The sequence below is a fragment of the Pipistrellus hanaki genome, assembly GCF_964339955.1.
Source record: "Pipistrellus hanaki genome assembly, chromosome: 11".
In the NCBI taxonomy this organism is placed as follows: domain Eukaryota; kingdom Metazoa; phylum Chordata; class Mammalia; order Chiroptera; family Vespertilionidae; genus Pipistrellus; species Pipistrellus hanaki.
In genome coordinates this window covers 16,983,767-16,996,804 of record NC_140513.1, presented here as the reverse complement: position 1 = coordinate 16,996,804, position 13,038 = coordinate 16,983,767, and the positions used below count along the sequence as shown (strand labels likewise).

The 13,038-nt window shown below is 45.7% G+C and overlaps 1 protein-coding gene across 2 annotated transcripts in view; it reads right to left on the bottom strand.

Moving 5' to 3' along the window:
* The window catches only part of PTPN3 (protein tyrosine phosphatase non-receptor type 3), a 131,972-nt gene that overhangs the window by 101,172 nt on the left and 17,762 nt on the right, over window positions 1-13,038 (bottom strand). The gene's annotated exons all lie outside the window — the stretch shown is intronic.

The window sequence follows — 13,038 nt, the reverse complement described above, 5'->3', positions numbered from 1 at the left end:
GCAGGCCTTGCCTTTCCTTCTTTGCCCAGCTTTTCACCCTGTGGCTGGCCCCTTGTCATTGGACAAAGGAACTCTTGGTAGAGACCTTCCCTGACCACCTTACCGAAAGAGCTTCCTGCCTGATCTACTTCCCATGTCCTCACTTCACATTTATCACAGTGTATCCATTCATTCATTCAACAAATAATCATTAGTCATCTATTCTGGTTCTTCATACGTGGTGACCCAATAAGTAAAAAAATAAAAAAAAAATCCTGTCCTCTGATGGCGTTTAGGGGAAAAGGGGGGAAGAGAGGCAGGCGACAGACAATAAACCTACAAGCATAGAGTACTTGAAGGTGGTATGGTCTACAAGGGGAAAAGAAAAGGATAAGGAGAATTGGGGGTGGAGGGAGTGCCATTTTCAATGAGGTAGTCAGATCAGGGGACATTTCAGCCTTGCAGATAAACTGGCGGAGGGAACGGCCAGTGGGCCAGCGCAGAGACCCTAAGGCGCAGGGCTGATGAGGCAGTAATGGCAAGGAACGCAGAGCAGCAGGAGATGAGTTCAATCACTGATTTCCTCAAATTTGCTTTTTCTCATCGTGTACAATTCACCTCCGGGAATTTCAGCTCTGGGACTGCAATGCTGCCTGCCTGGGCTGCTGTGTCTCAGACACTGCAATAGAGCCTGGCACACACAGTAGATGCTCAAAAACTATTTGTTGAATAAATATGTGAATGAAGGGGTGTAGTGATGGCTGGAACCATCCATCCTGTCCGGACCCGGGACCCGGGGCCTGAGGTCCATGGGGGTCGGTAGGCCTAGGGCCATAGGGTGGCAGAGGGCAGCACCTGGTATCTCCCTTCTACCCTAGTCCCAGATCAGCGCCACAGCTGCGGGCACCGCTGGAGAGTGGCCCGGGAACTGAGACTGAGCCGGGGAGACCCAGGAACAGGCCCCGCCCCGGGCCCCGCCCCGCCCGCACCTACCTCCGGTCGCCTAAAAAACCTGGAGCTGGGCGCCCAGCAGGCACCCTGAGACAGAAGGGAGCACACTGGGCATGCTCGGAACCCAGTTGCGCCTGATCACCCATTGGGGGGTGGGGGGATCGAGCCTCTGGGCGGGGCAGGGGACAACCCAGTGGAGCCCCTCTCCGTTCCCACCCACTCCTAGCCCGGGAGGGAGTGATCCTGTCTGGGTCTGGGGACATTTTTTTTCAAAGCTCAGTGGGAAAGCTGGGGATTTATAGTCTGTGAAAGACGTTTTCTCTGTCCTCTCCCAGCCACTGTGTGATCTGGTGCATGCTCCTTACCTTCTCTGTGCCTCAAATAGATAGATAGGAATATCTATCTATCTTATGGATCTGGCCTGCGCGTGGGGATTGAAAGAAATTAAGAATGTGAACATGGCTAGCCCACTTTAATGATCCATTTCTTGAGTGCCTACCTCAGTTATCCCTCATCCTCAGACCAGATTGCCAGTGCTGAGATGAGGACAAAACTACACTAGTGGACATGGGGTGTCTTGGAGGCGTCTTTTTATTTTTATTTTATTTTTTTATTAAGGTATTATATGTGTACGTACCTTACCAATCCCCACCCCCACCCCTACTCCCATACATGCCCTCCCTCCTCTTGGAGGCGTCTTAATTTGCTTTCCACAAGAAATTAGGCTGAAACTACCTTTTCTTTCCCCACTGTCCACAGCCATCAGTTTAAACAATGTTCTCAAATTTGAGCTAAAAAATTTCTGTACACCTAAGGCAGTGGTCAGCAAACTCATTAGTCAACAGAGCCAAATATCAACAGTACGATTGAAAATTTTTTTTGAGAGCCAATTTTTTAAAAACTTAAACTATATAGGTAGGTACATTGTTATTAACTTAATTAGGGTATCTGGTATTTTGTGGAAGAGCCACACTCAAGGGGCCAAAGAGTCGCATGTGGCTCGCTAGCTGCTGTTTGCCGACCACTGACCTAAGGAAAAAACCAAAATATTTGTAAAATCATGCATGTGCAATCGCCAACAGAAACGGGAACAAAGGGAAAGAATTTCCCTCAAATTGGAAACAAATAAATGAGTGGGGGGGGGGGGCGGGGAAAAGGAGGCATATGTACTACTATTTGTAATACTTTAAACAGTAAATTAAAAATGTCTAAAAACAGAGGAATGGTTAATTAGGTTATGGCATACTTGTTGAAATAATAGCTATTTTATACTAAATTAGGTCGTGTTGCAACAGGGGATTACTTACAGTACAATGTTAAGTGGAAAAAAAGGCTGAAAACACAAAGGCACTGTGTAAAGATGTCTACACATTCGCCAAGGCTTGGGAGAAATATGGGAATATGCAATAGTCTGGTTTTTAAGTTTATCTATTAATGTCACAATGTTGTGCTTGCAAGAATAAAGATTTAAAAGATGAAATGAGAAATACTTAAAGTTTTGTGTACATCAAATGCTAACAATAATAACCACTAATATTGAGCACAAGTGTGATCAATACTCCTGTGTTGTCTTTAGTCCTTATAGTCACTCTACAGAGTGAGTGTCTTTTTGTTTTTGTTTTTTAAATATATTTCTTTATTGATTTCAGAGAGAAAGGGAGGAGAGAGAGAGAAACATCAATGATGAAAGAGAATCATTGATTGGCTGCCTCCTGCACGCCCCCTACTGGGGATCAAGCCTGCAACCCAGGCATGTGCCCTTGGCTGGAATCGAACCTGGGATCCTTCAGTCTGCAGGCTGACGCTCTATCTACTGAGCCAAGACGGCTAGGGCAGAGTGGGTGTCTTTAGGTCAGTTTTACAGAAGAGAAACATCTAGGACCTGTTCACAGCTGGTAAGAAATAGGGCTAGGATCTGAACACCAAGTTGGTCTGACCTCAAAGCCAGGGTGTTAGGTTTCATAATACTATCCCTCTGTGTAGTAACTTACCATATATTGATCATAAAAGAAACCACATATTATTCTATTATTCCATTCTGGGTGTTGTTTTGCCTTATTTCCTCTACCCTTTGATGTGTTTGCAGGCCACAGATTACCTCTAAACATCCTGGTCTCCTGTCACTGCTTTATTCTTGGGGCCATAGTGATAAAGTCCATCCTTTCAGATCCTTGCCCCTGGAGTGACTCGATGTTATTACCGGCAATCACAGTTGACCTTATTATCCTCAGCTCCCAGACCTTATGCAAATGGAGTTATGAGATAGGCACTTAATCTTCCCAGTCTACGTGGTTGAACTCAGCTAAATCTGGAGCAAAGAGAGGACCAGTGGGGAATACCAAGTCTCGGATAATGAGCCTGGCCCAGAGCGGACCCACATAGATGACTGTTCCTGGCAATCCCTTTGGAGGCAGAATCATAACATAATGGAATCACATGGCCCACAGAAACCTCCGGACTTTGCTCTGATGAAAAATAACGGAGCTGATGGTTCTGATGATGTTTGCCGAGAGAAAGCCGGGGCCCTAAAGAGCAGCCTTCCTACTGCTGGTAAGCTTTAAAAACAAAAACAAACACACACACAAAAAAAGCTCTTTTTAAAATAGTGCTAGTAGACTGTACCTGGTCCAGAAATCGCTAAACAATAACAACAAATGCATAAAGCCAAAGAGGGCCTTTTCACAGAAATTCCACAAACCCAATATTCATCACTGGTAATGGACCAGATTCATAACGAGTGACGAGGAACCACAGGCGGGCAACTGGACACAGTTATTAGCGGCGTTCCCAGAAGCTGCCATTTGGGCAGAAATCTGGTGCCAGAGTGCCGCACACACGCCATCGGCTGGGGGCATTTACAGGAAGAGTTTCCTGGAAGAATCACTGAGGCTTGTCATTCATGTCGAGACGCAGGAAGTCTGGTCACTGGGGTGGACCGTTTGAGTGATTTACAGGGCAGGGCTCCCAGCTGAGATGCTAATGCTCATCAATTATTTGTGCCGTTAATGCAAGCTCACAAAAAGGGCCCACGCATCCCTAACTACGTGGGTAAGCGGTGCCAATGACAAGTGGAAAGAATGTGAGGAAAAATTACTTGCACAGTATGGCTTCAACCGTATGAATTACTAGGTTAAACCATATAAAATTGCCATTTTGTAGGTCCACAGTGTTTGAGCATTGGCAACTTCCTACATGTTAACTTAGTACAGACACATAGGGAAACAGACTGGAAAGAACTGCACCGAAATATGAATGGTGGCCGAGTACCACCTTCTCAGGCAGAGAAAAGAGAATACAGGGGGTATCTTTTACAAATCAGGAGAATTTCAAGTCTTTGGGCATGTATTTCTTTGTATGTCTTTATAATTTCCTAAATCTTCTTTTAGGTGTGTTTCTTTTATTATCAGGAAAACCAAAACAAACTTAAAAGTTGGCAAACTGCCGAAAATGATGTAGAGAGAGGTAAAATAGCTACTCTTGGAATTTTACAAAAAATGTGAGAGTTCTTCTCAGAGAGAGTGAAGCTTGCCTTCCCTGTCCAGCGGCAGCACATGGGACAGGATGTCTGTCCTTGGCCCAGGAGGGAGGGAGAGGAAGAAGTACATGGTGGAGATCAAGCTTAGAAAAACAAGTGTTAGTCCAGCTCAGGACTCCTCATCTCCTCAGCTTGTGTTCCCGGGAATCCAGGACTTCATGGATATACACTGAGTGGCCAGATTATTATGATCTCTGAATGCATAATAATCTGGCCACTCAGTATATAGCCTATTATAGCCTATATAATAAAAGGCTAATATGCAAATTGTTCCCTCAACCAGGAGTTTGATCAGCAGGCAGGCTGGCCAACCGCCCATGTCCCCTCCCCCTGGCCAGGTTGGCCAGACCCTACCCATGCACGAATTCATGCACCGAGCCTCTAATATATATATATATACTGAGTGGCCAGATTATTATGTGTTCAGAGATCATAATAATCTGGCCACTCAGTGTATTTCACTTAGAGGAATACACATTTTTAAGCCTAAAGTTTTTCTCCATTAAAATATATCTTTCCATTGCAAATGATCACTGCCAAAGAGTTGTGTCTGTAAAGCTGGGGAACAACTTTAGCATGAGCACAAAAGCAGCCATGAGGTGCTCATTCATCAGGCATTTATTAAGCACTTACTGTGTGTCAGGCGGTGCCCTAAGTGCTTGGGTGACATCCATGAACAAAAGAAACAACCATCTCTGCTCTTGTGGACATATGCATTCTAGCAGGGCAGGCCAGACAATGGCCAGCAAACATTATGAATAAATGAGTCATCTTGTATGCTAAGACACGAGGGTAAAGGGTGATAGGGAGAATGATGGAGGTAGGGTGAGGAGTGGCAATTTTAAAAAGTACTGAGGAATTTAATGACTTAAGCAAACACTTCAGCAAAGACCTGAAGGACATGAGGGAGTTATTCACACAGATATCTGGGGCCAGAATCTGGGCAGAGGGAATAGCCAGTTCAAAGGCCCTTAAGGGAGCTGGTGGAGCCAGGAGGGAAACTGCAGGAGGTGAAGCCGAAGAGGAAGCAGGGGCCAGAACCCAAGTCCCCTACCCTCTCCTCAGTAAGCCCCAGGAAGAACTCAACCTTCCAGTCTGAGCTGGAAAGCCAAGCCAGTGTCATGCCTGCCAAATGTACTTGACAACACACTGAAAGTTAAATGCTGTCCCTCTGGCTGGTCACTTGATGCCAGCTTGACAGTAAGCAGAGATTTCAATGAGGGAACCGAAATCAGGTAGCAGCCCTCCATTATAAGGGAGTCGGCCAAACAATCCAGATTATGAGTGTATTTTCACATTACCATAGAAATGGACAGGTACCATTCAGCGATGATCTCAGAGGGCTCTCAGATCTTCAGGAACACTTGAGGAGTGAAGCCTCAAAGGATACACAGACCTGAGTTTCAAAAACCCTTTTCTAGCACACATGCTGCAGATCTGACAGAGGACCAAGGGATAGTGATGGATCCACGGACTGCCACATAGATACGCTGAAAACCAGAAATGTGAGTCTGGAGACTTTGAGACCCTGCTCTGGAAATTCAAAGCATTGAAGATGTTCCCATCCCTAGGTGGCTGTGGCTTTAGAAGTGGGGAGAAACGATGACAGATGTGAAAGAAGAAAGTTGGCATGCTATACCGTGGTGGACCGTATTAAGCAATGGCCTTCCCTGAAAGGGATGGTGTCATTTTACAAAACCAGGGAAAATGGGTTTGCCAAGCCTCCCGACCACACCCTCAAGGTTCATATGACCGACAACAGAAAGAGAAAGAGAAAAACAACAGGCAATGCAGAATAGTGATACAGAGGTCACGCCTTTGAGAAATCAGCAGTGATAAAGAAAACCCGGAGTGATCCTGAATAGAAGATTCCCGGGAGAAGAGTCAGGAACAGTACTGAGGGCAGCAGGTCTTAAGAAACATATAGGAAGATCACCTTGGGGGAAATAGTCCCCGTGAGAAATGGCCTCCTGGTCTCAGTGCCGACCTTCTGAATCTCTGATTGCAGGACCCAGGAACCTAGAGTTTATAAGGTGCTCTAAGAATCTTATGTGCACTGAGTTTTATAAGTTCTGTGCTAGAATCCCCAATGTATGTACACCAAGAGCATAGTCTAAGAAATCAACTAAGGGGAGGGGACATTTTACCAAGAGATAATCATGGTCTTGTAGGTGTCCCTGATGCTTGGCTGGATGGGATTAAGTGCCAAAGCATCTGCTCCCTAAAGAAAGTGCTCATATAAAGGGGAAAAGGAGAGGAGAAGAGAAGATGGAGAGAGGGCATCTCCTCCAGACAAACAGGGACCCTTAAAAGACAGCCATGAGGCTATCTGCTCTCAGATGTCTGACTCTCGTGGGGGAAAAGTGAGCTAACCACGTGGCTGGAGAGGAGGTGGTAATGGTGGTAGTCATAGCGGTGGTGATGTTTGCTAAGAGGGGTAGACCTTAAAATAAACACCCTGATGTGTGTAGAGTACACACAAAACTGAAACTGGGAAGGTCATTACCTCCTGAAGAGGAAATAGATAAGTGGGGGCAGGGGAGGGTTATACATCTACTATGTGATGTATAACCTATTTATTTTTTATTTTTAATATATTTTATTGATTTTTTTTACAGAGAGGAAGAGAGAGGGATAGAAACATCGATGTGAGCGAAACATCGATCAGCTGCCCCCTTCACACCCCCCACTGGGGATGTGCCTGCAACCAAGGTGCATGCCCTTGACAGGAATCAAACCCGGGACCCTTCAGTCTGCAGGCTGACCCTCTATCCACTGAGCCAAACCGGTTTCGGCTGTATAACCTATTTAAAAGGAATTACTCTCTAGAAAAAAAAATAATGATGTATGCATAATATTTTGTAAAAATTATTTTGTTTTACATTTTGGCTCCCTCTGAATTTTGCTGTCCAAGTATAAAGCCACAATAACATGAGAAGCCAAGACTGTCACTATGACCAATGCACAATAACATATAACTTGTCCAAAAGAAACAGCCATGGGTCAAGAACTCCTACTCCCATCGGAAATGCGTGTGGCTGAGGGATGGAATAGATAAAAGAGCTTTGGATGAGGATAAAAAGAAGGGAAAAAATGGTTTCAGTGACCTCAGGGTCAAGAACGATGCTTTCCAGACACAGCTGGCAACACCATGGCCAGAGCGGTAAGATGAGAGCTGTGTCTACCTGGGCCTCTCCTGGAAGTCACATCCATGAAAGGATGAGCATCTGAAACCTGTTCTTCCCTGGCTGCCCATTCCACCCCTGAGATGCTGGAAACCTGACCTGGAGCCAGGAGACAACTGTGTTTCAGCTCTGGTGACATTTCGAGAGAGGGAGACACTGTTCAGCCTGCCTGGTGCTCGGGTGACCTTCTAGTGTTGCATGGATGACACACCACAGGATTTCCTCAACTGCGCCCTGGCGTCCTGCTGGGAGGTCCTTCTCATTTTTTCCGTGGTTCACATCGGCGCCGCATCACCGTGCAAGCACAGTGTCCCCCGATGCCTCTGTAAACAAGAGTCACGAGTGAAGCTACAGGAATCTGTGTCCAGCCAGGGACAGCAGAGTCGCTAAGGCATATCAGCTTCACATATAGGGGACCAGTTGATGAGGGTCACATGGTGTTTCTGTCCAAGTGCCCGAGCAGATGACTTGATGCAGCTGCCACCAAGGCCTACATAGATTCAGCTCTTTTTCCCCCCAAATGTCCCCCTTCCAGGGGGAAGTTCTCCAGCGTCTGTATCAAAAAATATTACTCTCTTCCCATTTCTTCCCCCTTTTGGGCTTCTCTCAATTTGGTCTTTGATGCTACTGCTGGTCCAGCCTTGGTCATCCCGGCCTAAGCACCAGCACAAACCTCTTTGCTGCTTCTCCTGGAAAACGAAGCCACCCACATCAACCTCCGGAAACAACTCATTCCACCATCGCTGCCTGTTGGAATTGCACCCATCCTTTAAGGTGCATCTCACAAGCTACCGCTTCCTGGATTATCCCAACTTGTTATAAACTCTCTAATCCTGGCACGCCAGCGTACTTGGTTTGTTCTTCTCTGCTTCTCACTTCATTTTGACTTGCATTTCTTTTTTAATGTGCATGTCCCTTTTGGAAGGCTCTTGGAAAATCCCTGGATGGGGTCAAAGTGCTTCCTGATACCATGTGGCCTGTGACTATTATTTCTGAGCAAGGTGTGCAGAGGACTCTGAGCCTGGTCTGGAAAATGACTTGCCTTTCTGCAGTGAGCAAGGAGAGTTGTGTTGTACCTAAGGCCTCTCTGGAATTTCTTCTGGAATTTTGCTTTCAAGCTTGATAATTAATCCACCAATAGGTAGACAGAAAAAGAGATACAGATAGATGTAGACATGTAATTAGTGGTGTCCTAAATACAGTATAATTAATTCTATGACTAGATATCACTATGCACTTTCAATTTCTATGTGAAACAATGAAAGGAATTAGGCCATCACCCCTGCCCTCCACACCTGGGAGTTACCCAGCTGTGCTGATAGAAGGTCTACCGGCCAAGGACACACCTCTTTGTTATCTGCATTGCTGAGGGAGCTAATTCCCAACCAGCTCCGGGGCCCTGGAAGTCCATTTTTAGGTAGGAGGACAGGGAATAACAGGGCGAGGAAAATCCATCCTAGAGATTTCCAAGGGACAGAGGGGGATTTAAAACCTTCTTGGTGTCTCATGGTTTCGCTTGCATTGCAATCTTGAATCATACAGTCTCAACCGTGGGAAGCTGGCCTAATTTTTGTCAGCACCTTGATAGTATGTTATCCTCACACTACAGGATAAATGCATCGAGGGCAGCCGTCAGATCTCTTTTAATCTTGTGCAGTCTGAGTAACCATCATTCTTTGACTTTGGCGGGCTCAGGGGCCCCTCCTTCTGCATTTAGATCCCATCAGGTTCCCCCTTAATACATTATATGCAATTGAGCAAGACCACTGCCTCACCCATGAACGCTCTCACCTCGTTGCCTCTTATGCTGGGAGCCTAGATAGAATCGGGTACTTACCAGGAGTGTGATGAGTGAGAAATGTAGCTGTAATTGGATTGGCTTATTGACATGTCCAAGTCAGGCCATGTCCCTTGACTGACTAAGGCCAGTGTATTATTTTCCATTACATTTGGTTCAGTGGCGTTACAAAATGTACATAACACTTGTACATATTTCAAGTGCCAATTTATAGGAGGGAACAATTTCCCAACAGTGTTATCTGGTTTCTTCTCAAGTTCCCTGGGTTGAGGTCAGTCTTTGTAGTTAATGTTGAGTTCCTGACCCAGACACAGTCTGTGCCAGTTATGAAAAAAAAAAAAAAAAGCCAGTTTTCCATGGTTGGGATAAAGAGGTGACCGTGGGAACACGGACAGCCCTGTCTCTGCTTCTGGTGAAGTCACTGGAAAGCCTGCCCAGCCTGGCTGTCCCATGAACAAGCACGGAAACGGGGAGAGACGAGGACTGTCAAGCCAGAGGAAATGGACCCATTCTGCAAAGCCAGCTTTGGCACCGGGAGCAGAGAAAAATAGCCATCCCATTGGGCGGGAAAATACTTCTTTAGCTACTTCGTTAAGAAAACAGTGAAGTAATCCTAAAAACTGTGCTGTGTAAAAAAAAAAAAAAAAAAAAAAAAAAAAAAAAAAAAAAAAAAAAAGATGAACACAATCTATTGGAACAAATCCAAATGTAGACAGACCTATGAACAGAGATGGGTTCTTTAGTATGTTGATAATTGCTAAACATGAGATAAGGGGCTGAATAAATATGTAATAGCTATGTCCCGTTGGTTATTAGGTAACTTAAAATTATTTCACAATTGGTAATGATGTGGGAAAACGCTAGTGATATAGTTTAGATCAAAAGTGTAAGGCATAAAGCTGTCGTCATAGCAGAACTTGGAAAGAAAAACCCATTTATTTCCCCGTTAGAAAGCCTGAAAGTACAGTAAACTGTAAAGACGTTCTCTCTAGGTGATGAGATGACTGGTGTCTTAGTTTGTTTGGCTGCGGTCACAAAATACCGTCCATTTGGGTGGCTTAGAAACAACAAACATGTATTCCTCACAGTCCTAGAGCCTGGGAAGTCCAAGATCAAGGTGTTGGCAGATTCAGTGTCAGGTGAGGACGTCTTCCAGGTTCCTAGATGGTCAGCCTCTCACTGTCCTCATACGTTGGAAGGGAGGAGGGAGCTTTCTTTGGGTCTCTTCTCTAAGGACACGAATCCCATTCATGAGGGCTCGATCCTCATGACTTATCACCTCCCAAAGGACCCACCTCCTATCACACTGGGGATTAGACTTTAACATAAATTATTTTTTCGCAGGGGGCGCCAACATTCAGTCTATTGCAACTAGTGATTTTTTTTTTTTTAAGTTTTCATTGGTTTTAGAGAGAGAGAGGAAGCAAAAGGAAGAGAGAAACATCAGGGCTGCCTCCTGCACGCCCCTGACTGGGGATTGAGCCTGAAACCACCAGCCATCTTTTCGTGCATGGGATGACACGCAACCAATTGAGCCACAGCAGCCAGGGTACAACTAGTGATTTTAATCCTCTGCTTCCTATTTTCCAAAGCTCCTACGACATACATGTAGCACTTCCAACATAAGAAGGAAGTAGTTTTAAAAATCTATGTAAACAACAGCAAATACAGAACTTCACCTTTGCTCTCAGGTATTTGTATAGGAGGGTATTTTTATATCAGCGTCACTACAGCACCGACCACAGCAATTCCATGACTTCTCCATGCCAGGTTTAACTATGGAGCCTAACATACTCACAGTCTCCTTGCCTTCCTTACGCCAGCCCCGGCAGTCCTGCTGAGTCCTAGAATGCCCATGAGTTGGGAAGCTCATGAGCCATGGAAGTGCTTTGCAAGATCTAATGGATTTCTTTATTTGGGAATTTAAACTGGAGAACACAGGGGGAAAAGGGAGAAGACACACAAAGAGATCCCAAGATCAAGAGACAACAGAGTAACTGAGACCAAATGTTGCACTAATGACCCCCAAAGAAGTGACTTCCTGGTGTCCAGACCCCAAGGCACATGCACATGGGGGGCTGGCCCTCCTGGAACCCCGAGACCACTGAGCTGTTAAGAAGCCGGCGATGAAGGACTCCAGGGAGAGAGATCCAGGTTTGTCTCCGTTGAACACAGAGAAGACCAGTAGAAGGACCAATAGACCACACATTGAGTCATGAGAAATTTTTAAAAAGATACCAACACAGGCACATACACACATGTACACATGCAATGTCTTTCAGCCACTAAGTCTTGGGAGTGGTTTGTTACCAGGAATAGACAATGGGGGCCTCACAACAGGAACTCTTGTTGCTGAGGCCTCAGCCTTGCAACCTCCCATTTCCCAGCTGCTTTTATGCCTGGCTGGCCTGACCTTGCTGAGTGTCCTGGGATTCTTTCAGATTTCCATCTTTCCTATTGGCCTCTACTACCTTCTTTATTCAACCCTGCATTATTGTAAGACAGGCGTTGTCAAACCCCAGCATTTAAAGAGCTGAACCAGAGTGGAGTGTCCTTAGGGAAGTGGGAGGAGTCTTGTTAAGAGAGGGATGCCATGGGTTTTGGTCACCATTATACCCCCCCGGTGCCTGGAAGGCTGTCTAACACACAGCGAGTACTGAAGAGATATTCGTAAATGAATGAACAAGTGGATCTTGGGAGCTTGTTTAAAATGTAGATTCCAGATTCCCACCTCTGGAGACTCTCATTTGGTAATGCTGGTTTGGGCCCAGGAACCTGCATTGCTATTGGTCATCTGAGAGGTGCCAAGGCAGGCGACCTGTGGAACACATTCCCACCGTCAGGGCCTCAAGTTATCCGTGGCCCGAGAGAGGCCAATCGATCCATTTCCCAGCAGGCTGTGCATCAGGATCACCTGTAAGTCTTGCTCTTATTAGTCCCTTGTCCTCACTCCTGACCTACTGACTCTGCAAAACCCTCGGGGTGGAGACTTACGATTTCTATTATTAAGAAACTCCAGGGTGCAGCTGGTTCACAGACTGAAGGGCATTTGGAAACCACCAGCCCAACCAACATAATTCTCTGGAAGTCGCTGTTAGCCAAACACACGATTCTCATTCCTGAGCACAGAGAACACACGCTTAGTCAGACACGCTTATGCAAATCTTGAAGGCTTTTCGAAGAAAGGCTTTTATAACTACTGAGAGATGCATTTGGTAGGGACTCCTAAGCCTACATGCCTCATCTGTCAGTCAGATGTTGGTCACATCTGCCTCTCACATGGTATGTGACAGCACTCTGAAACTGAAAACACCATGCCCATGATTCATCATCCTTCAATCACAACCATGCCATGCAAGGGATTAAAATATTTTACCTACTTTTAACTAATCATTATGAGCTGTCTTGCTCTCTTTACAAAGGGAGAGCCAGACCCAGGAGAGTCCATTGTAAATATTTCAAGGACAGGAAAGCCCAGCCACATCTCGAATCCCTTTACTGTGTCTTCAAAGCTGTGCAGGATCTGAGCCCTGCATCACCTTGGTCTCTTCTTCCCCATCCTTCGCCTTCTCCTCCCCCTCCTTCCCAGT